We start from the raw sequence: 24,800 nt of genomic DNA, 5'->3' as shown, positions 1-24,800 counted from the left end.
TAAGATCTTTGAGATCCAAAAGCAAATTGAACAGATTCAATTCCACCAAAGCAATTCTTGGATTGACCGAGATGCTTTAAACGGGCCGTGGTGCTTAATGAGCCTGGCATGCAGGCAGCAAATGTAAGTGATGTCACCGCTCAAACATCCTGTCTCATTTACATAAATGATATACATTAATGGGCTGGAAATAAGATCAGTAACACACATTCACACGTTAATGGATGCACACAGCATGCAAAGTAGGTTGATGGACAGTTGAGGTTTAACTTTACCTTACGATGTACTTTGAAACATAATTAATAAGCGCACACTGTTTCTCCCTCCCTCTGTCTGTCTCAAACACCCGTACAAAAACACAGCATCCCGTCTCCACAAGTGCCTGATTGTGCACTCATTCATAAGGTCTCTATCAGACAAACACACGCACACATACGCACACATTACAAAATACTCATCCAAGTCGAGCAATGCGGCAGAGGTTTTTTTTTTTTTTTCCCTCCAATACAAGGCTGTTTCTATGGCAACAAGCTCCAGTTTCTGGCACTGAAAAGTGGAAACTTACAGGAAGTATGAGCGGCCTCCAGGGGGCGGGCAGGGGGGGATGGTTGGGGGAGGTGGAGTTAAAGAGTTACGGGTTCCAGAGGGTGGCTGCAGGATGTGGGCAGGTTTCAGGAAGGGAGATACATGCTAGTTTATTGTACAGTCTCAATAGTGACCAATCATTCTCCCTTCCTTTCCTTCAAGCCTTAAATTACACCTCTCTGGTGCTTTCTGTTTATCCGTCTTCCTGGCTTGCGCTCCTCATTCAGATAAACCAGTTTGTTTAAATGCATCAAGGACGCCCGATTGACATCAAAGCATCTGCTGCCGAAATGTATTGCCATGCAAATGAGGGGTAGGCTTTATGGCTCAGCCTCAAGGCCTGACATGTATGTCAAGGGTGCTTGGAGATAGACAGCTTGCTCATTTCTTCCAGTGTGTCTGTTTTCCATCTCTCGCTCCCATTGCAATTCCTTGAAGTCCTTTCCCCTCCTGCCTCGGGGCTTATATAATTATTCTGCTCACTTTTGAGCTGGTTTCATGGAATATTTATCAATGTCTCACCTACAGTACAATCTTGACAGTGGAGTGACCAAGGCTGTGTTACTGTTTGAGAATCCTCCAGTCCTGAATTATAACCCTAAGCATGGAAAAACTTGTTACAAATGCAGCACCATGCAACTGCAGCTTGATTAGCTGCTGCAAGAAAAAAATATATATTTCATTCAATATGAGTGTCTGTTTGTGTTGTGGAGAATTTGCCTGTCAGGGATAGGCTGATAGCTTGGCAGTTGTACCGGCAAAACAAACTGGAGGCCATTTTCACACCTAAGTCTTGCTTGACTTAGTGCAATATTAATGTCTCTCATCGCTCTCCTCTCCCTTTACCTCACATCCCCTCTGGAGACATTTGCAATGTGACTGCGACAAACATCTGAGCTTTCCCTTGCATCGTCTCGTTGCTCTTGGTTGCTTTTGCTTACACTCGCAGTGTCTCTCTCCTTCACCTTCCTGTTTTTTTGTTCCCGTTCCCGCTCATTGCCGTCCCCTTACCCCTACTTCTAACGCGGTGGCTTTCTTTCTCCAGCTGCATTTCTAAATTATTGTGATTGACATAATCAAGAGCAATCCCACAGCACACATGACTTTTAAAAATGAAGTTTTGTACATTAAAGTCAGACATACACACGTTTGAAGACATTTCATTCACGCCATTTCTCCTCCACTTGATCCCGATGGATTTACAGGTTTGCACACTTATCTGCCGGCTCACAAGCTGAAGTGTAGAGTGTGTAGGTGTGAGCCGATAGTATTTGTGAAGGTTGAACTTAAACATTGTACAGAAGTAGACGTTTGGGATACTTGATAATGCTGCTCGCTGACAGTCCACGTAAGCATTGCAGATTGAGAAAGGACTGCTGAGGCATGTGGCCAGGGTTATGGAGGGAAAGAAGCTTTTTTTCATCATAGAGTTACACCTCAATCTTCATCACACAGTAAGCTCTGCTACAGCACTCAAATTCCTCGGCCCTTCTGGGAGAAAGTCAGAAAATGTCAACACCCTCCCTGCCTTTCCTGTTAAAAAAATGTCAAAGCAGTGCTACACTATTTAGGGTGAGGAAAGATTGGAGTAAATTGGACTTGGATGTACAATTTTTGCGACTACATAACCCGCTGTCTGAGCCACCTGAATGGAAAGAGATGTCTTTCTCTCAGTGGACCAGTATTCGGAGTGGGTTCACTGAAATCTGGCTGGCTAGCTTGAAATTCTTAGACTCCAAAAACTTTGAAGATGCCTCTGACCGGCTTCTGGAAATGAGTTTCTTATTTTTCCACCACTGCATTCGGCTCCCATGAGTCGGTGTCTCTCTCTCTCTCTCTCTGTGTTGTGGCTTGCTCCCCTCTCTATGCTTCATCAGCGCACTCCCTCTACTACTTTCGCTCTCTCTCATGCTCCATGTCTCCTTTGTTCTCCCTTGATTGTAACCTACACAAGCCCAATTCTTCTGACAACTTAGTACCCTGTCTGGCCTACAGAGTTTCCACAGGATTGAACAAATCTGATGGTGAATTCTCTCTCGCTTTTGCAGCACATACTCACACACACCCCAAACTGCCCCAGAGTGCAGAAATAGGCTCAGCATAGCTGCCTGCCAACCAATTACCACAGCACATCACCAACCCTGCCACCTGTCCCCGTCCTCAACATGTGTTTCTCCGCACCTCAATCTATTTCCATCCACTTCCTTCTTCCGTTATATTCCTCACTCAGAAGAGTCTTCTTTTATCACCTTTAATTACCCACTGTACCAAAGTTCTCCCTCCTACAGAGCGAGGACCGTCTGTTGTCTTACACCTGCAACAACTCCATCAATGCTCCAGCAGCAATGTACCCTTCCAAGTTCTTTTCTTCATCCAATTGTTTATTTTTCATCTCTTTCCTCTGCTCTCGTCCAACCAAAGTCCCCGCTGAGCACGCTTCCTGGTCTGCTAGATGTTTTCCACTCAGCTCTAATTAAAGGCTCTCTGATATGTACACCCGTTTTCTTCTTCTCTGTCCTCATCCTTGAGCGTGCAGCAGCCATGTACTGTGAGCTAATTAAATATGTATCTGTTACATAATGAGTGCCAACTGCTTGCTAACGGGTATCTCTGTCATTTAGTCTTATGTCTTCTAATGTTGCACAGCACTGGAGCAATATTTCCCGGATCAGCTAAAAGACTTAAGTTTCAATTTTCACACTGAGACAAACTTGTGTTTCCTTTTTGAACGTTTGGGTTAAAAAGCTGGGAGGTTTGGAAAACTCTGGGCTGTGGCACTTCTGAGTTTGTTTTTCTGCAGGTTTGTCTAGACGGAACCAATCAATCTGGGGGTTATCCTACACTGCAGCAATTCATTATTCAAGAGATATTTTAGTATGGGGTCTAGCTTCTCCACTGGACCCAACTGAAGCTTTCAGCTGGGTGCCTCCAGACCTTTCCCTGGTTTATTGCCTAATTTGTTTGGCCTAGTGTATTTGGGTTGGACGTGTCAATCTACTAACAGGCATTGTGAGCCACAAGGTCAGTGGTTAACAGCTCCCGAGAACTATCCTGCTGCCTCCTGAAGTAGACATTTTTCAGTTGAAAGGTGTATTAAAAGCTTGAGGAGACTCATGGGCTTCGAGGTTAAGGCTGTGTCAACCAGTTGGAGTTGTTTACATTCGAGCAAGCCTTCAGGAGAGCAGGCAGGTTTCACACTGATGTGCGGCAGGATTGCACAGACTCCAATCAGAACTCCAAAAGAAAGAGAGCAGCCAGAACTGGTGCTGTGTTTCCAGTCATTATCAGTGTTGGGCAACTTTCTTCCAAAATGTGATATATTACATATACATTACTTTACAATATTACTGTCTGTGTGAAGAAATGTACTACACTTTCTTGCATTACTTTCACCAAAATAACTGCTAAAGTGTGACTAGGCATCATAAAAAGGAAGAGGATAATGTTTTTATAGCAGGTAATCAAAGCACAGAAGCTCAAGTGTATCGCAGATCATTTCAAATCGAGTGGTGGGAACTATTGTTTAGCCTAAGGGCGTGTGTCCATATGTCTCAGGCAGAAAATCCCTCGCAGGGGGCTGGGGAGCGCTTCAGCACTGTGTGTGGGTTGTTTCTAGGACAACAATATATTGACAACTCTAACCGCTTTGTATAATGGACTGGCATCGCCCCTTTGCTTTTTACATTCTAATTATATGGGCTACTATCTACTTGCCTGACATTGTTTTTTTTTACCATAAGCACCAACCGAAGGATGCGTGCCCTAGCTCGTCACCGCTCAATATGATAGCCGTAGAGGAAGGAGGAGGACGTGGGTGCATAACCGCGATCTGTCGGAGACAACAATACGGTGAATGTTATCGAAGATGAGCGTCCAAGAGCTACGGTTAAATGGAGCCTGGTTCCAGACCCATGCATGCATTCACATGCAGTGGTCGCCACTTTGCATCAAAATTACTTTTCGCTTACAGTGTTATCATACCAAAATCTTATTAGTGACGCGTTATATAAGTTAGTGACTGCTAAAAGTAATATTTTACTGTTACGTTTCACCCCCAACACTGGTCATTATATGTTTGAGCTGGAAACCCTCAAACCCTCTTGACAAACCTTTGTTCAAACAATAAAAGTGCAGCCATGTTGAACAGGGGTTAGACTTTCTGCACATATGTCAGGTTGTGTTAAAAGCACAGCAATTATTTGTCCCATTCATCCATAGTGTTTTTGAACTCTTATCCTCTATCTGAGCTGCGAGCATCCTCCCCTTTGTCTCGTTACCTCAATTTGCCGCTTTACATCCACAAGGCCTAGGCTTCAAAGACCTTGTGACTGGTATGTTAGTCTTCCTCCCCGTTTCAGAAGTTCCTTTTTGAAGTAAAAGTTCAGAGTGGAACATTACACGACCAACTTATTTTCCGGCTGTTTCCTTGATTTTCTATTGATTTCCATCTGCCTTGGTCGGGTGGACAAGGAGAAGAAAAAGAGAAAATGGAGTAAGACGGGAAAGGAGGGTGGTGGATCGATGTTCGCTTGACCTCCCATGGGGGGGATGGGTTGGATGCGTTTCGGATGAAAGTCATTAACCATTTCTGGTTTTCCAGCCTGAGTTTAAGGGACAAAATAACGGCAATGTTTTGGTTTGTTATTTTAATTCTAAAAGCTACCTCAATCAATTTGTGAGCTCAAGGCCAAATTCGGAAACGATAAAGGCAAATATCCGTATCCAAAAAGGCACTGGAGATGTTCAGTACCTCATTACTATATCTTCCCCTGCAGCTATTTTTCTACGTTAGACTGGTGTCAAATACCTGACACAAACTGAACAGGAATATGGAGAATTGTGTGTTATCCAATACAGTAGGAAAGTGATGTGGAAACCCAATGCAAATTAGAATCTCAGATGCTTTCCCTTGACATGCTGTTCATGCTCATGTAATCAGGAAAGCCACTCATTAATTATGGTAGTGTAGTAGACCTCAAAACCTCAATCCACAAATGGCAGACCTGCATGCAGCAGTCTCTTCTGTGTACTCTGTATCTCCACGCTGTATTCCTAGAGTGACTCCATACAGCACTCCCTCACCAGTCGTCCTCCATGGCTTTGGCCAAGCGTGCAAATGGCAAATGGACAGCGGGCACCCAGGCAGCCCTCTCAGCCAATGTCTTATTCATGAGCAGGGGTCGGCGCGTTGCCCCTCGTCACACACCATGTCAGAAACACACTCTGCCCTGTGCACCGGAGCCTCTTACCACACTCCCCCTCTAAACCTCTTCCCTACCCTCTAAAACCCCCATGACATTTTCACTTTCTGTGCCACTGCGCTCCTATCCTGCCTAGCGAGAAAGGTGATAATAGTAATAGCCAGCCGTAACGGCAGGAAACACTCAGCTGAAATGTAATCCAATGCAACATCCAGCTCGCAGCTTGTCAACGCTCCTCTTTAAGTCACACAGATGCTGCCGTCAATGTAATAATGTGATTACTGGTGGTGATTATTATATTGCTGCGCATCAGTGAGGAGAATGTAATGTTGGGTTCAGGCTGCAGGCCAGAATACGGCCGGCCCGTCCCACCTCCTCATAAAGAGCAAAGAGTGGAGCGAAGCAAGGGGGAGTTGAGGGGTGTAGATGATTACATGGCTCTATGGTTTCATGAAGATGGGTCCAGCAACTATGACATCAGCAGTCTGACATTCAGGATGAAATGTCGACTCTGCAGCACTGGCATTGCTAGGCCAGTCAAGTCAATAAAGTAATAAAGTCGTACTGAGCAATGGGCTTTGCTTAAAGGTCGGGTCATTTTTGGTTACCAAGTGAAGGTGTTGGCTGTACAGAAGGTGGTGGCATTATCAACAATAATGTCAGAGTTCCAAAAAGAACTACAACACTAATTGGATTCATTTTCAGAGCAGAAATATATTGACAAAGATCTGTCTCATGCTGAACTGTTGTTAAAGCAACAGGTTTCCCCAAGAGATTATCCACAGATGAGTAGGGCCAAGCCGGATGGAAGAAGTTCACCTTTATAGTGGCTTCATCTTTTTTACGATACGGCAGCTTCATGGAGGATCAACTAATCAATTCTATTTTAACAAGTGGTGGGCCTTCTTACTGGTTCAAACATCTAATCCATCATGGGGCTCCCTTTTTCACCTTCTACTCTGGCCTATCCAATTCTTCCTCGTAACCAGTTTGGGGAAGGGGTTATTATCTCTTGATTAAAATTTAATTAAAAGCCCTTTAACTTTTTCCCCTAATCCTTCACCGCCCTTAACAGAAACAACTTTCCCCTCCGGATGGGGAGCGTCTCACTTTGGTGGCCGAGAAACCACTCAACACTCCCTGGAACACTGATTATTTCGCAGCTTCTTTTATTGCACCTATAGATCAGCGCAATTAAAGTCCAAAAAGGGTTCATAAAATGCCTTTTTTCCCTTGCCACAGTAAACAACCACTCTCTGGGGGTCTAAATGGAAAGCTATTGCTCAACCAACTATTCACGATTATCTATCCTGTTGCTACCCCACCTTAGGTTCAAAGTTAAGTCCACGGAAGCAGAAATCAACTCTAATCCATTTCTCTCATTGATTCATACAGCTCTGACCCTTCTCGCTTTGACTCTGGAGATCTTATCTTGGGCCCTGTACACATGCTGTCCTGCATGGCCTCAGTAACATGCAGTGGCAAGGGTCAGGATTTAGATCAACACTGGGGTTCCTGCGAGGATCCCATCCTCTCAATTAGAGTCCTCCTGAGTCTCCCAGGCCCTCAGGGGCTTTGGATTTAATTTAGTAAATTGAATAGATGATTCTCATTTGGCTGGCTCATGCCATGCCAGCTCCCCCTGTGGAAGGAAGCACGTGTGGTTAAAGAGGACTGAGAGATAGATACAACAAACACAATATTTTGTGTTTGTGTGCTGATGTGTGCCAGTGTGCTCATCTGTGGGTGTGTGTGAGGTCATCCTCCGGCTGTGCTGCTGCTCCTTAATGGCCCGTGCAGTGCCTGGGAGCTGGGGGTGTCACAGCGTCGTGACTAACAGCTTGGGCAGATTGGCTGCCGCCAAAGCCCCGGCCCCAACCAAGCCCTTATGCCCAACACACACACTCACACGCACACATCACGGTGTCTCCTGCTGCTTAGATTCCTCTAAATGGGTTTATGTTGCTGTGGATGGCTGCCTTAATACATTATTATGAATTTATGTGTCTGCAGGGTAGAAATGTGTGCGCGAGTGCAGCAAACATATATGTGTTGAGTTTATCTATATATGAAAGGGTGAGATTGATTGTGCAGCTGGGAAATACCGCAGCAGCAAAACACATGTATGTTTTTTTCCAAAGGAAAATGCTAAGCTAGGGCTGTATTAACCTGCAGGGGGGCCCCAGGGCAGAAATGAGGTATTCAGCCCCCGTTACGACCTCCCGTATGTATGTATGCATCCTGTTGCCTTTGAATATCCATCAGGTACAGTGCACATAGTAGAATAGAGATGCTGAAACCCAGTACTATGCTCTGGTAGAATACGATACTGCCTCAGGTTTGTTTTGTGTCAGTTAGTTTGTAATTTGACACAAACACAAATATTTGCGTTTAGTTCTGGCTCGGCTTTAACGTTCTCTGATAGTAGTGCTGTTGTGATACCTGAGTGTTTTTTTGATACTTGTTGGTGTTTGAATAAGTGCTTTTACTTTAAGTACAAGTAGCAATACTTTGCATTCAAGATTTTACAGAAGTAAAAAACTTAAATAACAAAAATGGTCCATTTCAGATTAATGTATTAATGCATTATTGATTGACATCACTTTAATGTTGCAGGTGGTTTAGGCGGGTCAGTTATAATTACTTTATATACTGCGTGGTAACTTGTGAATTTCTCCCAGGGGATCAATAAAGGCTTATCTTATCTTAACCTATAACAACACATCATCATTTTATTGATCTTAACCTGCAAAGTAACAAGTAATTAATGTTCTAAAATAAATGCAGTGGAGCAAAAAGCATGATATTTGCCTCCGAGTTGTAGAAAATGTTAATATGGACACATTAAGGTAGGTATACAAAAAGTACGGGGGTCCAATACCCAGCCTTAAGAAATAAGATTTTAAGATATGGCAGCTCTACAGCTCCTTTAAAAAGGTACGGTAACCAGGCATCCTGGGTAGTCCGGGATTTTCCCAGTTTGTGTCCTGAGGACAAATATCGGTAAAACATGCTCACCATTAAATTATCCCGGTTTTCAACAGAATAAAAATAAAAATGAGACTATACTATTTAGTACTCATTTTCAGGGCTTATATAGACATTTATCATGTTCTCTCACACTTATTATTATCTAACCCAATATAAAAACAAATGGATCACATGTATGAATTGAACACATGCATTTGGCAGTTTGAAAGTATGGTCAGCCTACCCTAAGGCCCATGGCATTTCTGATGATATGAGACTCAAATTGTGCATATTCACAATCCACTTTATATGCAATTCATCCACAAACTAGTTACACAATGAACCGAGTGTCTGGGACCCCAGAGCCTTATGTTGCCTGGCTGGTAATCCAGATACGAATACATAAATACCAGCGTTTGTATACAAGGAACAACAGGCCAGCCTAGTGTGTGTGGGTAGATGTGTGTTTTTTTTCCAGTGTACATGCAGCCTTTGTTGGTGTGTGTGTGCATCTGTATGCATACTGGGCAGGTGAAGGATGAGCACTGCAGCGCTTTGGTGCAAGAGCTTGTGGTTAGAAATCACAGGGGGACACAAGTGACTTGATTCGCCCTGGGCCTCATATAGATGCTCCCCCTCCTTCACAACACACACACACACACACACACACACACACACACACAGGTGAGGATATAAGAAAAGAGAGAGAGGTGAAGGCAAGAGAGAACCCTCACATCCTTTTAACTGGGTCTCATAAATCACAGACAGCAGCATGGCAGGATTATGTTGTCAAGTAAAAAAAATGTGAGGTGTGTGTGTGTGTGTGTCCAAGGTGCTGCTGCCTAAGGTAGGACAGGTGGCGAGGCATTGACACAGCATTGTTCAGTTGCTGTTTGTTGAAGAAGGGATACATAAAGCCACCTCACAAGACGGAGACAGATGAACGACTTGAAAAGGCTCATCTGAAAAAATGAACAGGTGGATGAAAAGCTGAAACAGAGATGTAGAGGTTCCACAGTGAGAGAGAGGACGGCACAGAGTGTGTTTGTGTATGTATGAGAAAGGAAAAAAGAATTGGGATGGTTCAGTAGATTCATCAAGAGAGAGAATGAAGAAAAATGCTAGAAAAATGCTTTTTGATAGCATGGGGGAAGTGAAGTAGGAGTATATTGAGAGGCGGAGGAGAAAAGATGGAACGAATGAGGGAGAGAGATGGAGGGGGAGAGAGTCCATCATAGATCTGTGGTTCCAGGCTTCAATCAATTATTAACGCCATGCAGATTAGCAGCCGAGCCGACAAACGATGCAATGATGGCTGTCAGTTTCCCCCGTACCGCCGCCTACCTCAGGGAATGATGGAGAATGAGAAAATGACAGCGGAAGACGCAATGATGAGAGATGAATTGGGGGAAAAAAAAAAAAAAGTTGCAGCAAACTTGTTTTGTGGTTTGTTTATTCCTCTGGGAGGGAGATAGAAGGAGGGACAAGGTCTGTATGAGTGAGGGAGGAGTGTTAGTATGGGCAAGACAGGACAGTCATCTGCTCTGATGATTGGATGAAGCAGTGATTAAGTTCAGTTTAGAGATGGGCGAATGTGTGAAGACGGATATCCTGAGGCGATATTTCAACTGGTTAGAGATGTGGGTTTTTTTTGACCAAGGTAGCCATTTCTTGAGAACTACTGCTTGTCCATTTGGAGCTTTGTTGGAAATCGGTGAGCTCGTCTACTTTTATAAATGACCCTTCGCTAAAGTCCCCTCTCGGACTCAGACTGACCAATCATAGCATAGCATCGGCCAGGTCTGACCAGGGTTCAATAACTAACCGGCTCTGCTCCATAGACTCTCATGCAATGTTTTCAGATTGTCTTTATTTTCAGGCTGGTTTTGTGGATTTCGAGCTAGTCATTGTTAAACGTTGTGATACTTTTACCTGGAGAGGTTGCTAGGAGAGATACATTTCTAAAACATTGCTTTTCAACGTAAAAAGCTCTGGAGCTAACGTTAGCAGAGTACGTTAGCACATCATTAACTATCTATGCTGAGCTGCTGAATGTATACACATGCTGCTTTTGCTTTTTAATGATTGTAACAGTGAATAAAGACCGTGAGTGCATTTAGCGACAGTGTGGGCACAATGGTGACCCTGACAGCTTTATGGAGAAGCAGTGGGGGCGAGGTTAGCGAAGGGTCAATTGATCGTTCAAATGTTGGGATTTGCTTCTTTTCTTCGCTTCCTATCAATATAAATGGAATATTGTTGGGTTTTTGGACTGGTCTAAAAACCGACAACGGAAATTGTGCTCGCCATTTTCCTTTATTTTCTGACTAAATTATTTATCGATTGATTAATCAATTGAAAAGTTACATAATTAGTTTAATTGCTATGATTTCTTTGTCATTTAGCTCAGAGAAGCCAAACTAGTGCACGTCTTAAAACCATCTTGAAGCCCAGTTGTTTTCTTTGCCTTTCCTCATTTTGTAGATCATACACTGTATTTGTTCTCATTTCCTGACTTCTGTCTCTTGTAACTTGTGTTTTAAAAAGAGCTATGTCAATGCATTTTGTTAGCTAGTTTATTATCTTAAACTTAAACAGTTTTAGATGATGTACTTTAACACATAATATATCATATCGCCCAGTTTGATTAAAAGCAAGCAACTCTTTTTTGCTCTGCCTTTTTTTAAAAAGTGAAAAAACATGCGAGACAGTTATATAAAAATGCATTTAATTAATTTTTAACATGTTTGTCAGTGTTTCAGCATGTAACAGCCATTACACCTCCAGAAAAGCTGTGAGATTTTTTTAAGTGAAAGTGCCTCACAGAAAATCATGTAACACCAGGGGGAACAGATGTAACTTCAAGTTTGCCTCAATACTCAGTTGAGTCCCTGAACATCCTGAGTCCAACATATATTTTTTGCCCTCTTTTATCACATGTACTTTGTCTAAAATGTCAAGAGTACAAAAGCACAGCAAGGTGATGCTGCCTACTTTCCCAAAAAGTTTAGTAGACAGAGGACTTGAACTTCTGACCTCTGCGTGGGAGAACAGCTTTCACCTGGGGCACCGAAAGCAACCATCATTGTCAAGGGAGATGATGATGATGACTCGGCGGTTTGTTTGCAGAGAGGAGAGAGGCAGGGTAAGGGAGAGAAGAGGGGAGAATAGGAGGAAAGCTTTTAGGGGAAGGATTGCTTGGCCTTAAAATGTATCTTAGTAGAACTCTCCAGTGCACCACAGCTGGGACGCCCTTGAGTTAGCACAATTAACCTGTGTACCCATTGGTGCTATACATAGCTCCCTATAGAGGGTACTATAGAATAGTCTAGAGCGGTACCATCTGAGCTTGTTAAATCTTCCAGAATTCATAAATCATTCAGTGTTACCTCAGGATGTGCTGACCATATATGGACGCCCACACAAGAACACAGTCTACTCTCTGATGTCCTTGTATACAGTATTCTCAGTATGATGGTGGAGCTGAGGGTTGGGCAACGGTAACCAAACATGCTCGTCCGGCGTTAACAGCTATCAGGGCAGCAGCAGGCTTAAAGGGATGCGTCTTAAAGGATGATTTAGGTTAATGGAGCCCATTTTGTTTAGTTTGTTCACCCTCTTTCCTGTCAGTATTTACACTACTCAACTCAAGTTAAGCATTGAGATTTTTAAATCTGGAAATGGCAAAGTGAGCTCACCAAATCACATCAAATGTAAATTTGGGCATGCAAATAATCTGGTTTAGATCTTAAGTGGCTCCCAACATTTTGACATTCTGATCCCTTAAAATGAAGCAGTGTCGACTTGCAGTCCTTCATTTTGTTGTTTTAGTTGTGTATATCAACATGTAACATACCATACATATGTATGGTATGTTGCATGTTGAACTATTCATCACACCACAAAAATTAGATTCAAGCTGCAATAGAGACCTTGGATGTTTTTTTTATTGACGAGGTAATTGTTCTAAACCCCACCTCCTCCGTCATCTTAGTGAGCTTCCATTACTGGTGCCACTCTGATGCTTTTTTAGACTCTCAAAGACAAAGGGCAGAATGAAGTAAGTATTGAACCCAGCAAGTTGTGTGAGTGGAATAAAAAATAAGAAGAAGACGGAAAGGGTGTGGTGCTGCTGGGTGAAAAGATGGGGAAAGAAGCAGGACTTCAGGGTTGGTTTTTTTTGCCCGAAGGCTCCCTTGCAGGGAAAGAGGTTACAAGCTTGCCAGAAATAAACAAGGTTTTACAATTAGCCAGAAAGATGGGTGGTGGAGAAAAGAGCAAAATGAGAAAGTAAATTAAAAGAGAGTAAGTGGTCTGTGTGCTCACTCTCTGGCTGAAGTGCATATTTCAGTATCTCCATGCAACTGGGAGGAAGTGGGGTTTAGTTGTGGGCATACTGTATGCAGCGATGTGTTGTTTTCTATCATCCCTTTTAAAAGAGGTAATGACAGACGGTTTATCGCAGCACTCTCTTTCTCTCTCCCTTTCCCTCTTTGTTAAGCCAGGGCCCTGCCGCCAGCGGCCGCCTGCTGCACCATCTGTGGCTGCAAAGTGCCCAAAATTCATTAGTGGAGAGAGACAAGGGAGAATCCACCAGGAGAGTGGCACAACGGGAGACGGGGAGGGAAGAGAGGGGACCGAGGGCACCAGAAACCGACTTTTGATGCGTTTGATTGAAACATCGCTCTCAAAAGAATGCAGAGCAGAAATGAGAGGCTAAGAGTCGCAGGAAAGAGACGGACTCAGAGCATGAAAATTAAGTCGAAGGTTGAGGTGAACTGAGCAAACGAGAGAAGTGAGAGATGATCCAGAGCAAAAGAGGGGGAAAAAAAGCGGGAGGAATGGAGTGAAGCAAATGGAGAAATGAGGCGAGAAATGAGAGGAAGTGACAACAGAGAGAGAAGCTTGTGGAGATGGGGAGGCGATGAGGAGGACTAACGGGGGGCCTCTGTATGGCAGCGAGATGTTCTTTGTGCCTGTCAGATTAAAGATCAGGATTTGTGTGACGCATCTGTACTAAATCTCTAACGACGACGATCAGTCTGTCTCTGTCTTTATCTGGGGAGCTTCGTCTCTCACTCTCTCCATATTGTTTTTAAATTTATAACCATTATACACATCTGCTTTGTTTCTCTCCTGCTTCTGTTTGGAATTACTCCATAGCATATCTGCTTTAGCCGACACAATCTGCAGTGATGATTTGTGACAGGAAGCCCAAGCGTTTAGTTTATGCTGCCCATTCTATAGGATACCTATTTTCTCGCTTTCATTTCCATTATTTTATTTCATATTTCTTATATTTTTATTATCTTTCCCCTCTTTTCTGCACTTCATTGCATCTTCCTCAGCATTCCCCCGGGCTGCTCTTCCTCCTCCTCCACCTCAGTTTCTGTCACCGTCTTAACCTCCCACTTTCCTTCACCCCCCCAACCGGCTCTCACACCTTCATCTATCCGCAGCACTGACTCATGATTCCCATGACGGCTGCGAGGTGACGGGGATCATGGAGCTTTGTGGAACTTGCATGCCCAGATAAGCTGCTGAATTAGAGAGTGGAGACGATCAGCTGTGGCGTTGCAGGGCAGGGGAGATGAGCGAGCAGGTGAGAAGATAAGAATGCAGGGAGGTGTATAGACGAGAGGAGGAACAGGGGTTGAACGAAGATGGCAAAAGGAGAGCAAAGCGGTTGGGTTAGGATGAGTAAAGTATTTGGAAAGAGGAAGGAGCTGAGATGAGGGTATATACGGTTGCTACGCCTGTCAAGCTTTCCAATAACGTTGGCAGATTTTTCTCAAAATTTGAAGTCATTTTTAATATTTGTCCATTGATTTCAAATGCTGTCGCCGGCTCTAAACTGTGTACTTCATTTCACTCTAACGGTGCTAAAAGACTGCGGCTAAGCTACAAGCAAAAAGTACAACCAAAAATACATTCAGATGGTTATTTCATTCTAATAAAAGCCAATTTGGCTGCTTAGCTTACATACTTTTGGTATTTTTCCCATGTATTTACATATGTTTTTGCATTTAATGCAACAAGAGAAAAGGCTTTTGGGACGACAACTGACCGACGTGCTTGGCAGACGTTGACAGCTGCTAACGTTACGCTAAAATCTGAAAACATCCAGTTCTTATTGCATCCCCATGCACACTGGCTCAAAATGTGGAGAAATACAGTTCAATCAGGAGAGACAAGTCAGATGAAGAAAAGACAATTGTTTATTACTAACAGATGATATGTGATGATAAAGTCTTGACAGAGTCTTTGGCGCTTGGACTCGACAGGGAGATTTGTAATCGAGGGGCGTGTGCCCTCAGCACCAGCAAAATAAATCCCCCCCCCCGTGGAGTCCAGACACTGGTGGTGATGAGGCTGCAAAGATTGGGCAGAGATGGGGAGGTGGAGGGGCGCCTAACAGCAGCATGAAACTACTGAAGGTAGAGAGACAATCTTATTTAAAAAGAGACAGCTGCAAGATGATAGACAACGATGTCATTGTGCTATTGGCTAGAAGAGACCGGCTGATATCAAGATTGACAGCTCCGAACAATGACCGCAAGGAAATGATGCATACGTGAGGAGTGAATGGCAGATGTCTGACAAATAAACTACAAGCAAGCACACAAGAGTATAGTCTTCCTGACTGAACTTACGCTGGAGCTTTATTTGCTAGGCTGCTATTGGATAAATGTGTTCGGGGGAGAGGTTTAGCTCTAACTGTATTATCAGTCCTCAGATTTATTTTGTATGCAAACATACACTGTGTACCCTATGGCAACAACAGAGAATGACAGCCACGCACACAATGTAAAATAATTATGCGAAGTGTTACAGCTATCGGGAGAAGTAAGGAGAAAGCAGAGTGAGAAAAACATCGAATTTGATTCCGACAATGTGTCCAGCTCAGTGCGTATAGGATTTAAACTGAATAAAAACAACTGCAGGAGGTAAAACGTTATTTTAGGGTTAGAGGTCAGAAAATGTAAGAAAAAACACCAATGAGCTGCCACTTAGAGTGTTCTCCATTTTTTTATTGCTTCCTCTATCATCCTCCTCAAGGAAAATACATTTTTAATGCTGTTAAACATGGTGAGATTTGGGGGGGATCACAGTCGGCCTGAATAGACTATGAACCATGTTACACTATTTCCTGCAGCTGTTAAAATAACATTTTGGAACTTCAACTTATTCCTGCGAATGCAGTGATTATTTATAATATATATATATATATATATTTTGATTTAATTCATCAAGTAGAGCAGACACATAGGGGGATGTGATCATACACAAAAATACAATAAATGTTTAATGCCAATTTAACATTTTAACATGCCAGAATCCAAATCGCCCTCCACTAACATTGATAGCACCACTATTACATGGATTGCCAATATTTAGTGGAAAATAATCAAAATGCAATCTCACAATGTGGTGTCAACATAAAAATAAATAGGCTACAGAAAACAGCCTGCACTATACTTAGATATGCACAAATATATATTAAAGGTGTTTTATGTAGTTTATTGGGGAAATAGTATTGAGTGCAGTTTAGTTTTTAGTTAACCAGAGACAGTTTTTCTCCAGGACTCACCAAAATGAAAGGGAGAAATTCAGTGTGGCCTAGAATAGGATACCAATTTCTCAGCTCACAGTAGTCTAAATGGAACAAAATGCAAAGCAGGTTTAAAAAAAAATGTTAAGTTTCAAGGACATATATTTTGAATAATCATTTCTCAATCTCACATCTCTCTAACAGTACAATTCCAAGAACCACATGAAATCTCCAGCTTTAATAAAAGTGAATGAGGCAGATTGCGGCAAAGCCGGTACACCAAAAAAAAAAAAGTAAATTACATTACCACAAAATAACTCCTGGAACACATTGAACATCACAGATCGATGATAACTTATGTAACGGTGTAAGAGAATCCGAGGTAGGATTTTTCCTTGAAAATATTCACCCAATCTTCTCCATCATCTTCTCTTCGTTCAAAATGTTTTTTTCAATCAGGCTCTGAATGTATTGAGTCGGGCACAATAATGTCTTGCTGGAGGTTAACTTATATCTCGGGGGGGGGGGGGGGGGGGATTTCAATCTTTTACTCCAGACTGTTGTGCAAATGTAAGGAATAAACATCTGGCTAATGTTTTGCTGGGTCATTTGCAGATGAAGTCAGTGCCGATGTAGTACGCCGTGTGTAAAGATAATGAGATGGCTCGTAAAAAGGTTCGAAATTATGTGCTAAAAAGCAATCTCGCTACGACACATGCACTTGCTGAATAGTAGTAATGAATGACATGTGAATTAAGGAAGCTGTCTGATGGTCTTATCCGTGTGATTCACACTACTGTAAACTGACTGAGGCTATATGACAAACGCTTTGCTACATTAGCATGCAGCTTTTTACACTCAAACTTTCTGTTCATTTTGTGGTATTTTAGGGGGAAATATTTCTTACAGCACAGAAAAAGCTTTCACTTGAGCAAGATTCATTGCAATGCACATTCATATTTTCTTTGGCATTTGCGCTTGTTTTATTATTATTATTTCAATTCATGTCCGATGGCTACGTCTTGATGCCCGTTTGTTCCGTAGAGTATTGCATGCTGTAAAGCATGGGTGGCCACACCACGGCCTGCGGTTAAGTTTTAGGAAGAAACTACAATATGGCTTGAGCATATTTATAATATAATGCACTGTATGTTCATTGCACTTCTTAGTTTGAACACTCGATATTGCTGGCATCATTTACAACTACTTGACCTTAATTGATTACTCGTGGATGAAAACATTTACCTCCGGGTATTAGATAAACATGGCGCAACAGAAAAGATGAAAGATAGCGAGTGAGTGCCGAAATTTTCACAAACATTGGGAAGATATGTACTTTTTCACAGAAATTCAAGGGGATCAAAGAGTATAACGTAAGAAAACGCTATGAAACCCACATTTTACTGTCGTTTGGCCCATGACTTCTATTTTTCTGTGTATGGCCCACAATCAAAGAAGTGTGGCTTGTGAGATGCTTGAAATTCAAACGATTCTCCAGGTTTTCTCAAGTGGGAATGTATGTGTATACGTGTATAGAAAGCCTGCTTCTGTATTTTTTTGGTGTGGGTATATGCCAATGCATAAGGAACGTCTGCAGTCTTCACACGCTTGTGTGTGCTTGTGGCGCAATCAAATTTTTGCAGCTCATTGTCACAGGAGGGAGTGGGGAGCCAGAGATCATTTTCAGTGCTCCACATGAAGGAGCATTAATCCAACTCAAACAGCTCCGAGGAGACGGACCCCTAATAACTTATGGTGACTTAGAAATGTGTTTGTTTGTAACAGTGCACTGAAAGATTAATAACCCCACACACAATATGAGTTATACAACCCTTTCTGCGAGAAAACACAAAAGGAAAACAGCAGAGAAACTGATGTGTAGCGATAAATGAAAAGCAAATTAGCTAGTGGCATTGTATTTAATTACACATTACTCCTATCACAGCTTTAGTTATGCTCCTGATTTCCTCAATGGCCTCAGGCTTTGGTAAAACAGCTTTATCAGTAAGATGAGCCAGCAGATTCATCAGTGGCTCAGTCCATCAGGGCTGACATAAACACACAGCTTAGCTTCGCCCCAAGTACCTGGCTGCATGCTTGTCTCCTCCTCAAACAGACTGACGCTTTAATTCACCTTTTAACTTTCGTCTCATCTTTGTTTTCTTGATTCTCAGTGGTTTTTTTTCTGCATGTCATACCAGAGTCCCCTCTCAGTTCTGCTCAGCTGCAAAGATTAAATGGGCTTTCTATCGATTGCTTTTTAATACACTGGCCTCTCTCCAAAGTAATACCGAAAGCATGTCACCCAGGCGGAAAGAAGGGGTGGAGGGTGAAAAGGGAGGGAGACTGGTGTTCAAAGTCGGGGTATAATTTTAACTCAACAAGATGAAGAGAGCAACCAGGGAGCATGTGAGCAAGACCATCACGCTGTTGAGAGAATGGGTAGGGGCTTGCCTGCAATTGAGCAGTGACAAGTGCGCCGAAAGCTAGCCGGGGTGTCATCTGCCCTCCATCTGGTGTGAGACAGGGACGTAGAGAGACAGAGAAAAGGAGACATGTTGGAGAAGAGTGCACTCCTAGCGAACCAGGTATAGCCAACAAAGGAACAGCCCCCTCCAAACTCCCTCCAACTTACAGTCCTAGGTCCGAGCTTGGTGGTGGCGGTTTGAATGTCTGCCACAAGCTCTCCAGCCCAGCTGTAGCCAAACATAACTGGCACGGCGGCTATGCTTGCAGGAGCTAGTGGTGCCGAGTCACAGCAGTGGAGCAACAATGGCAAGAGCTGCCGCGATTCCGAATGCAAATGAAGCCCATCCACAGCTGTAAGGATGGCTGTGGGCACAGCCAGGCAGAATCCAACTGCACACAAACAGACGGAAGTATGCAAACACATGCATGAAAAACACTGAACCACACACAGGTTCACAAACACGCATGCAGCAAACGGATTTACACAAGCTTGCAAATACACAAATGCACATTCATTCACCCTCTCACACACACACTGATGCTTACTTCATCTGTACTTGCCCGCTTCTCAGTGCACTGCACCATGCCTCCCTCCTTTATTCCCCCCTTTCTCCCATTCCGTCCCTCAGGAGCTCCCTCTTAAGCAGGTGTTAGCGGATTTCTGTTCCCTCAGGTAATTCAGTTTTGTTCTTCGCAGCAAGTACTGCTGCTGTGAATTATCCTGACAGCACCTTACTCCTGGGCACTGGTCCTCACCGCCCGTCTTCTGCCTCCAACTTTGTTGCCTCTCTTTGCCTGCATGCTGCTCCCCCATCCTTCCCTCCCTGCCTGGATTTCCTCCTTTCATCCTCTCTCTCACCACCCCACCTGTGGTGCAGGTAGCGAGACCCCTGGACAAGCTGCCCAGTGGTGCTGAACAACACATCAGTCCACCCACACGCATAAGCAAACACACATGCATGCTGAGATGGTCCTACACACACACACACACACTTTAAAAATGTTCACTCGCACACATGGATACGCACTTGAAACCTGCCACGTTCCAGCACTACACTGTCTGCATTCATTGAGATAGAGTGTGTTGATATGAAAATGTTCCTGTTCCCCTGAAGCCAAAATGTTGTTCCCTTTTGTTTTGCTGTTTGCAAAAGGCACAGACAAAGAACGACTTATTTTAGATTGCTCATTACCACAGCGGCTTCAGACAGCGGCAAATTGCCCCTCATTCAGTCATCACAATTAACTGGTCTTATTACTCTGTTTGAGTATATTACATATTTTGCATATTTCCACAGAAATATGTCATCAGTATGAAATAAATTGTTGGGGGGGGGGGATTAATAAGCTAAGTCAGTGGTGGTGCCATAAAAGCTTCTGCATGCATGCAAAAAAAACATCCAAACAAAAGCTAAATGAGATCTTTTATTCAGCCCCACAATCGAGATTTTGTTCAAAATTCACTGAATGCATTTTCAGCACATCGTGTTTTGTCTGTAATAGGAAATTGCATGATTTCAGCTTTTTCGTTGTAAATGAATGTCCAGATTAACAACAGCGGCAGTAATTCTCAAGCCCTCATCAAAGTTGTTTTTTTGCCATTAGTCTTACTCTTCAAGTGTGTCATGAACGGCCATTGGCAGCTTGCATTGCCTGCTCATCCATTTCACACACATACTGCCCAACACTCAACTGACTTTTTGATGCCTCATTCTTTTTAAGTCCACTTTAGAGCCAATGGTCCTATCGAAAAATAACTGCTCCCATGCTATTACACTCCTTTGTCTCCTGTCACTATCGCCCAGTAATTGCTGTTTTTATTGTAGCCTCTTAGAGGCTCGAGTGTAAACTATAGGGTAAGCCTCGCCACTGTGCTGGAAATATTTGTTCAGTCTCACAGCATCTGACAGAGCTCCTATGACCACTAAAAATATGGCACACCAGAATGTATTCACAGTTTAATTACACGGTTTTATTTATTTATTTTTGAAAAATGACAATCAGTTGTTTCAGCCAACGCCAGAAAAGTGTTTAATTTGTGCAAAAGCGATTTGAAACAGTTATTTAAAGACAACTGATAAATGATGTTGTCCAGCATGTCAGATCAAACACTTTTGGTGTCATTTATTGTAATTTAGAAGACTAGTTTTTTGCATATTGCCATATGTCATGTTTTATCATGTCCCTGGCCAAAAATGGTCTCGGTCGGATGCCAGAAACTGCAATGTGGTTATGAGATGGATGGCCAGATGGTGACGTTTCCACATCCAATAATAGTCCAGTTAAAAAATACTCTCCTACAAATCAGAGAATATTGATCAAATGCACGCGGCTTCTTTTTTTTCCTTTTCTAAATACAACAAAATGTGATTGACATTTGATTTGTTTGTGATACGGTTCTGATCAGATGGCCACACTGTGACCTCCACTCCTTGGACAAGTATTACTCGTCAACCATTTTTAAAAACAATTATAAACACTTCATGCCATTTATGTGTAAATTATATTCCCGTGGTGTTTGTAAGACCCAAAAGTCTTCCAGGCTATCTTTGGACATGGGAGAAATGTGCTTGAGGGCTTTCTGTCAGAAAGTCAGGAGATAGTATTAAGAGTGACAAAGTCAATGTTGAGGGGAGGTCGTGGTGGATGAATAGGTTAAACATGGGTTGTTGCTATATTTAGACTTAGTTGACTTATTATTTAAAATTTTTAGGATGTATAAAGCTGCTGAATACACAATGTGTACATAAACGGAAGCAAACTAGCTGATAGGCCCATTTGTGGTAACTGTCATTTTGGAACTATATTTGAACCAAAACGCAATGTCTAATTGGCAATATGGAGCAATGATTAGAAGAGCAGGTCCCAGCTGTGTTTGTATCTTGATGTTTTCTAGTACCCGCAGATGAACCCAATACACACTCCTGCCGATTATTTAACGTCAGTGGCGGTTTGGCACCAAGAAACGTTCGATCCATAAAAAGCAGGCAGGGAGAAAATTGACGGCATTCAGGCACATATGTAAACAATGCAAGTTTCAAAACATCTTTGCAAAAGTTCCCTGTGGAAGGAAATTAAATCAACACGTTTGTTAGACCTCAAGGATATACAAAATGCATTTGGGACGAGACGCTACATATAAACATAATCTTGTAAGAACCCTCAAGAGTAACTTTAATATCCAGTACAATAGACATGAATGTGAACATTAAACTGACAATGACACTAATATTTCAGCCTTTCCATCCACTGTACCTTAACTGTATGTTTTTACTAAATGTGCGAAATACCAATGTCAATCATGCCGTCCCCCTTACCTAGAGCTCCAGTATTACTGAACACAGACTCAATAAGCAATATATGCCTCCAAGATTTCATGGATGCAAGTCAAGACAATCAACTACTAGACTATACACACTTTCAAAACACACATCAACAAGGCTAATATCATTTACAGTAAGGTCACTCGCAACTACACAATATCTATACCCTGCAACAGAATCCACACAGCACGCTCACGTTTCTCTAACTCAACACACGCTCACTTGTGTGTCGCTGTACGAGTTTACACCTCATTCAGTCTCATTTTTTTGTCCATGCAGAGACCACCCAACAATTTGTTGTTGAGGCTTTAACGGAAGTGTCATTCAAGGGCGACCCTCCATATTTCGTACACTGCTTTTGCTAGAACACAACATTAAAATGTAGACATTAGTGTGAACTCAGATTTACTCAGCATCATTGAAGTGAAGGCCCCATGCTGCTGCTAAGTTACTTTCGATGCGTGTTATTGTCCGAGGATGCTAGATGCAGGGCTACTTGGGTGTGAATCAGTATTTAAAGGTTCTCTTTTAAAACAGTGACAGCACTTGCCCACAAATCTGTCAAACTACCAGTGCACAGGGTGCATTTAGGGGGGTCTGCAGGGCTTTGTGTAAGGCCGGCGTGTGTATGTACTCACTGGAAAAGGAAGTAACAGTTTAACTACTGTATTGATTTCAAGAGTGCTAAGAGGTTCAGGCGTCCGTCCAAGGAAAATGGGGGGGTAAAAGAAAGCGGAGAGGGGCTCGTTCCTGGTTTTAGCACGCTCGGCTTTTCTCCCCAGCCACGCTTGATTCAATGGTAAAGATCTGTGGCTGCCAATTGAAGTTGTACAACTGCTGCATTGAGTACTGTATGGCTCTGTGCTCTCTGCAGTGCTCTATTGATTGATGTGTGAAGAGGGATTAGTGAGTGGGAGGGAGGGAGGGAGGGATGGGCAGAGCGACCAGAGGCAGAATTGTGGATTCAGCATGTCTACAATAAAAAATAAAAAAAAAGGGGCAGATGTCACATCTTTGGTACAGGCCAAGTCAGACACCCGAGGGTGATGCTTCTCTGTAAATGCTGATGGTTTTGACATGCTTCTGAGATCAAGCCGTGTTAGCAGTTGTATGTGTGTCAGAATGGTTGGTAAATGGGGGCAAATAAGAGCAGCTAGATATGTGTGACCTTGAGTGACGAGCAGCAAAATGTGCAATCGATCCTCTTGACGCGTCAGTACGAGCTCACCAGAGCCGCGGATCACGTAAACGCTCCTCATTCCACCACATTCCTCCAACAGAGAAAAAAAAATAAAAAAACATCCGTGGTCTGAGAGGGTGGAAAAATGACTTTACCAAACAGATTCAAAACAATTCATTCACCGTGACTTCTCCGACATTTCTTAGATTTCCTGTCAAGTGGGATCCTGCTGACATCCATTTTGCTTCACCAGCAGTGGTGGAAGGCAGGCGACCTGTATATCCATCTTGTTGTGCTGGTTTTGAGAGCGTGGTGCCCAGGTGGTTTCTCACTCCTCGCTCTCCCGTTGCTCTGTCCCTGACAGGTGGTGCTGAGGGTGGAAGGAGCCAGGAGGGGAGTCAGGGATTTTCATCAGCATAGTGTAGGGGCTGAATGAGAAGTGGAGAGGAGGGGGAGAGGAGGAGGAGGGCAGGAAGGCAGGAAGATGAGGCTCCAGAGAGGTGGACATGAGGTTGGATTTGGGCCGTCCAGAGTTAATGGGATCAGACGAGGAAGAGAAAGGGATATCTGTGCCGGTTAATGTTTAATCCCACACCCCCAACCCCTTGTCTCCTGCCTGAGGCACCCAGCATCTGATAATCCTTGGGCTGCCTCTGTTCATCATCAAGGTGTCGGAGGGAAGTGCCTCTGTAAATATTTAATTGGCTGCAGCATGCCGATGTTAATTATGCGGGTGTGTCTTTCCTTTGCTTTGCACTATGCCCCAGCGTTACTGACTGTGTCCTCGCACTTTCCTCCCCTGTTAATATTGATGCCACGTCATTGCTCCGCTCTCTCTGCTACTACTAACGCCAATACTGCTATTATCACCTCACACCACTGCTGCTACAACTGTATAACTCTTGCTGTTACGCAACATCCCGCAGTTCCATATTCTACTACAGCTTCGCCTCGTTCTCGATTGCCGTTTGTTTTCAGGACCTCACCTCACCCTGGTTATCTATTTCCACCTCTCCCTTCCAACCTTGTGCTGTGCCTTTCTCCTTCTCCTTTCAATTTCAAAACCACGGCAGTCTCTGTTAAAACGGATTATTGTTACGTGTGTCATCCGTCTTGACGCCAATCATGCTTTCAGAAGTAGCTTTGCCTCCTCTCTGTGTGTATTCGATCGTCAAGGGCAATGCAAAATAGATGAACAGTACAAAGACCGCCTTGCACGGACTACGCCGGCTAAAGTTGTACAGCTCAATAGAGCTCTACTCATAAGTGTCTGCCAGTAGCAAGTTCAATTACAAACAGGCACATGTAAAAGTCAAGAGAATACAAATCACGCAATAGATGTCTCACGGGTACTGAGCAAGCAGCCTCGCATTGCTGCAAAAAACACAATGCAGGAGAGCACAGGGACTAAAACACTGAAGCACAAGTGGAGAGAGTTTTATGAATGGTTACCTAGGGTCCAGCAGTAGATAAAGTGTTATCCACAGATGAGTAAAACAGATTTCTGCTTTTGCAGTAAA

The 24,800-nt window shown here is 43.2% G+C and overlaps 1 protein-coding gene across 1 annotated transcript in view; it reads left to right on the top strand.

Moving 5' to 3' along the window:
- The window catches only part of iglon5 (IgLON family member 5), a 98,831-nt gene that overhangs the window by 48,009 nt on the left and 26,022 nt on the right, over nucleotides 1–24,800 (top strand). The window lies entirely within an intron of this gene.

The sequence above is a fragment of the Anarrhichthys ocellatus genome, unplaced genomic scaffold (assembly GCF_004355925.1).
Source record: "Anarrhichthys ocellatus isolate YVR2014 unplaced genomic scaffold, GSC_Weel_1.0 scaffold13, whole genome shotgun sequence".
NCBI lineage: Eukaryota > Metazoa > Chordata > Actinopteri > Perciformes > Anarhichadidae > Anarrhichthys > Anarrhichthys ocellatus.
The sequence above is the reverse complement of the archived record's forward strand: the minus strand, read 5'-3'. Positions and strand labels throughout refer to the sequence as shown.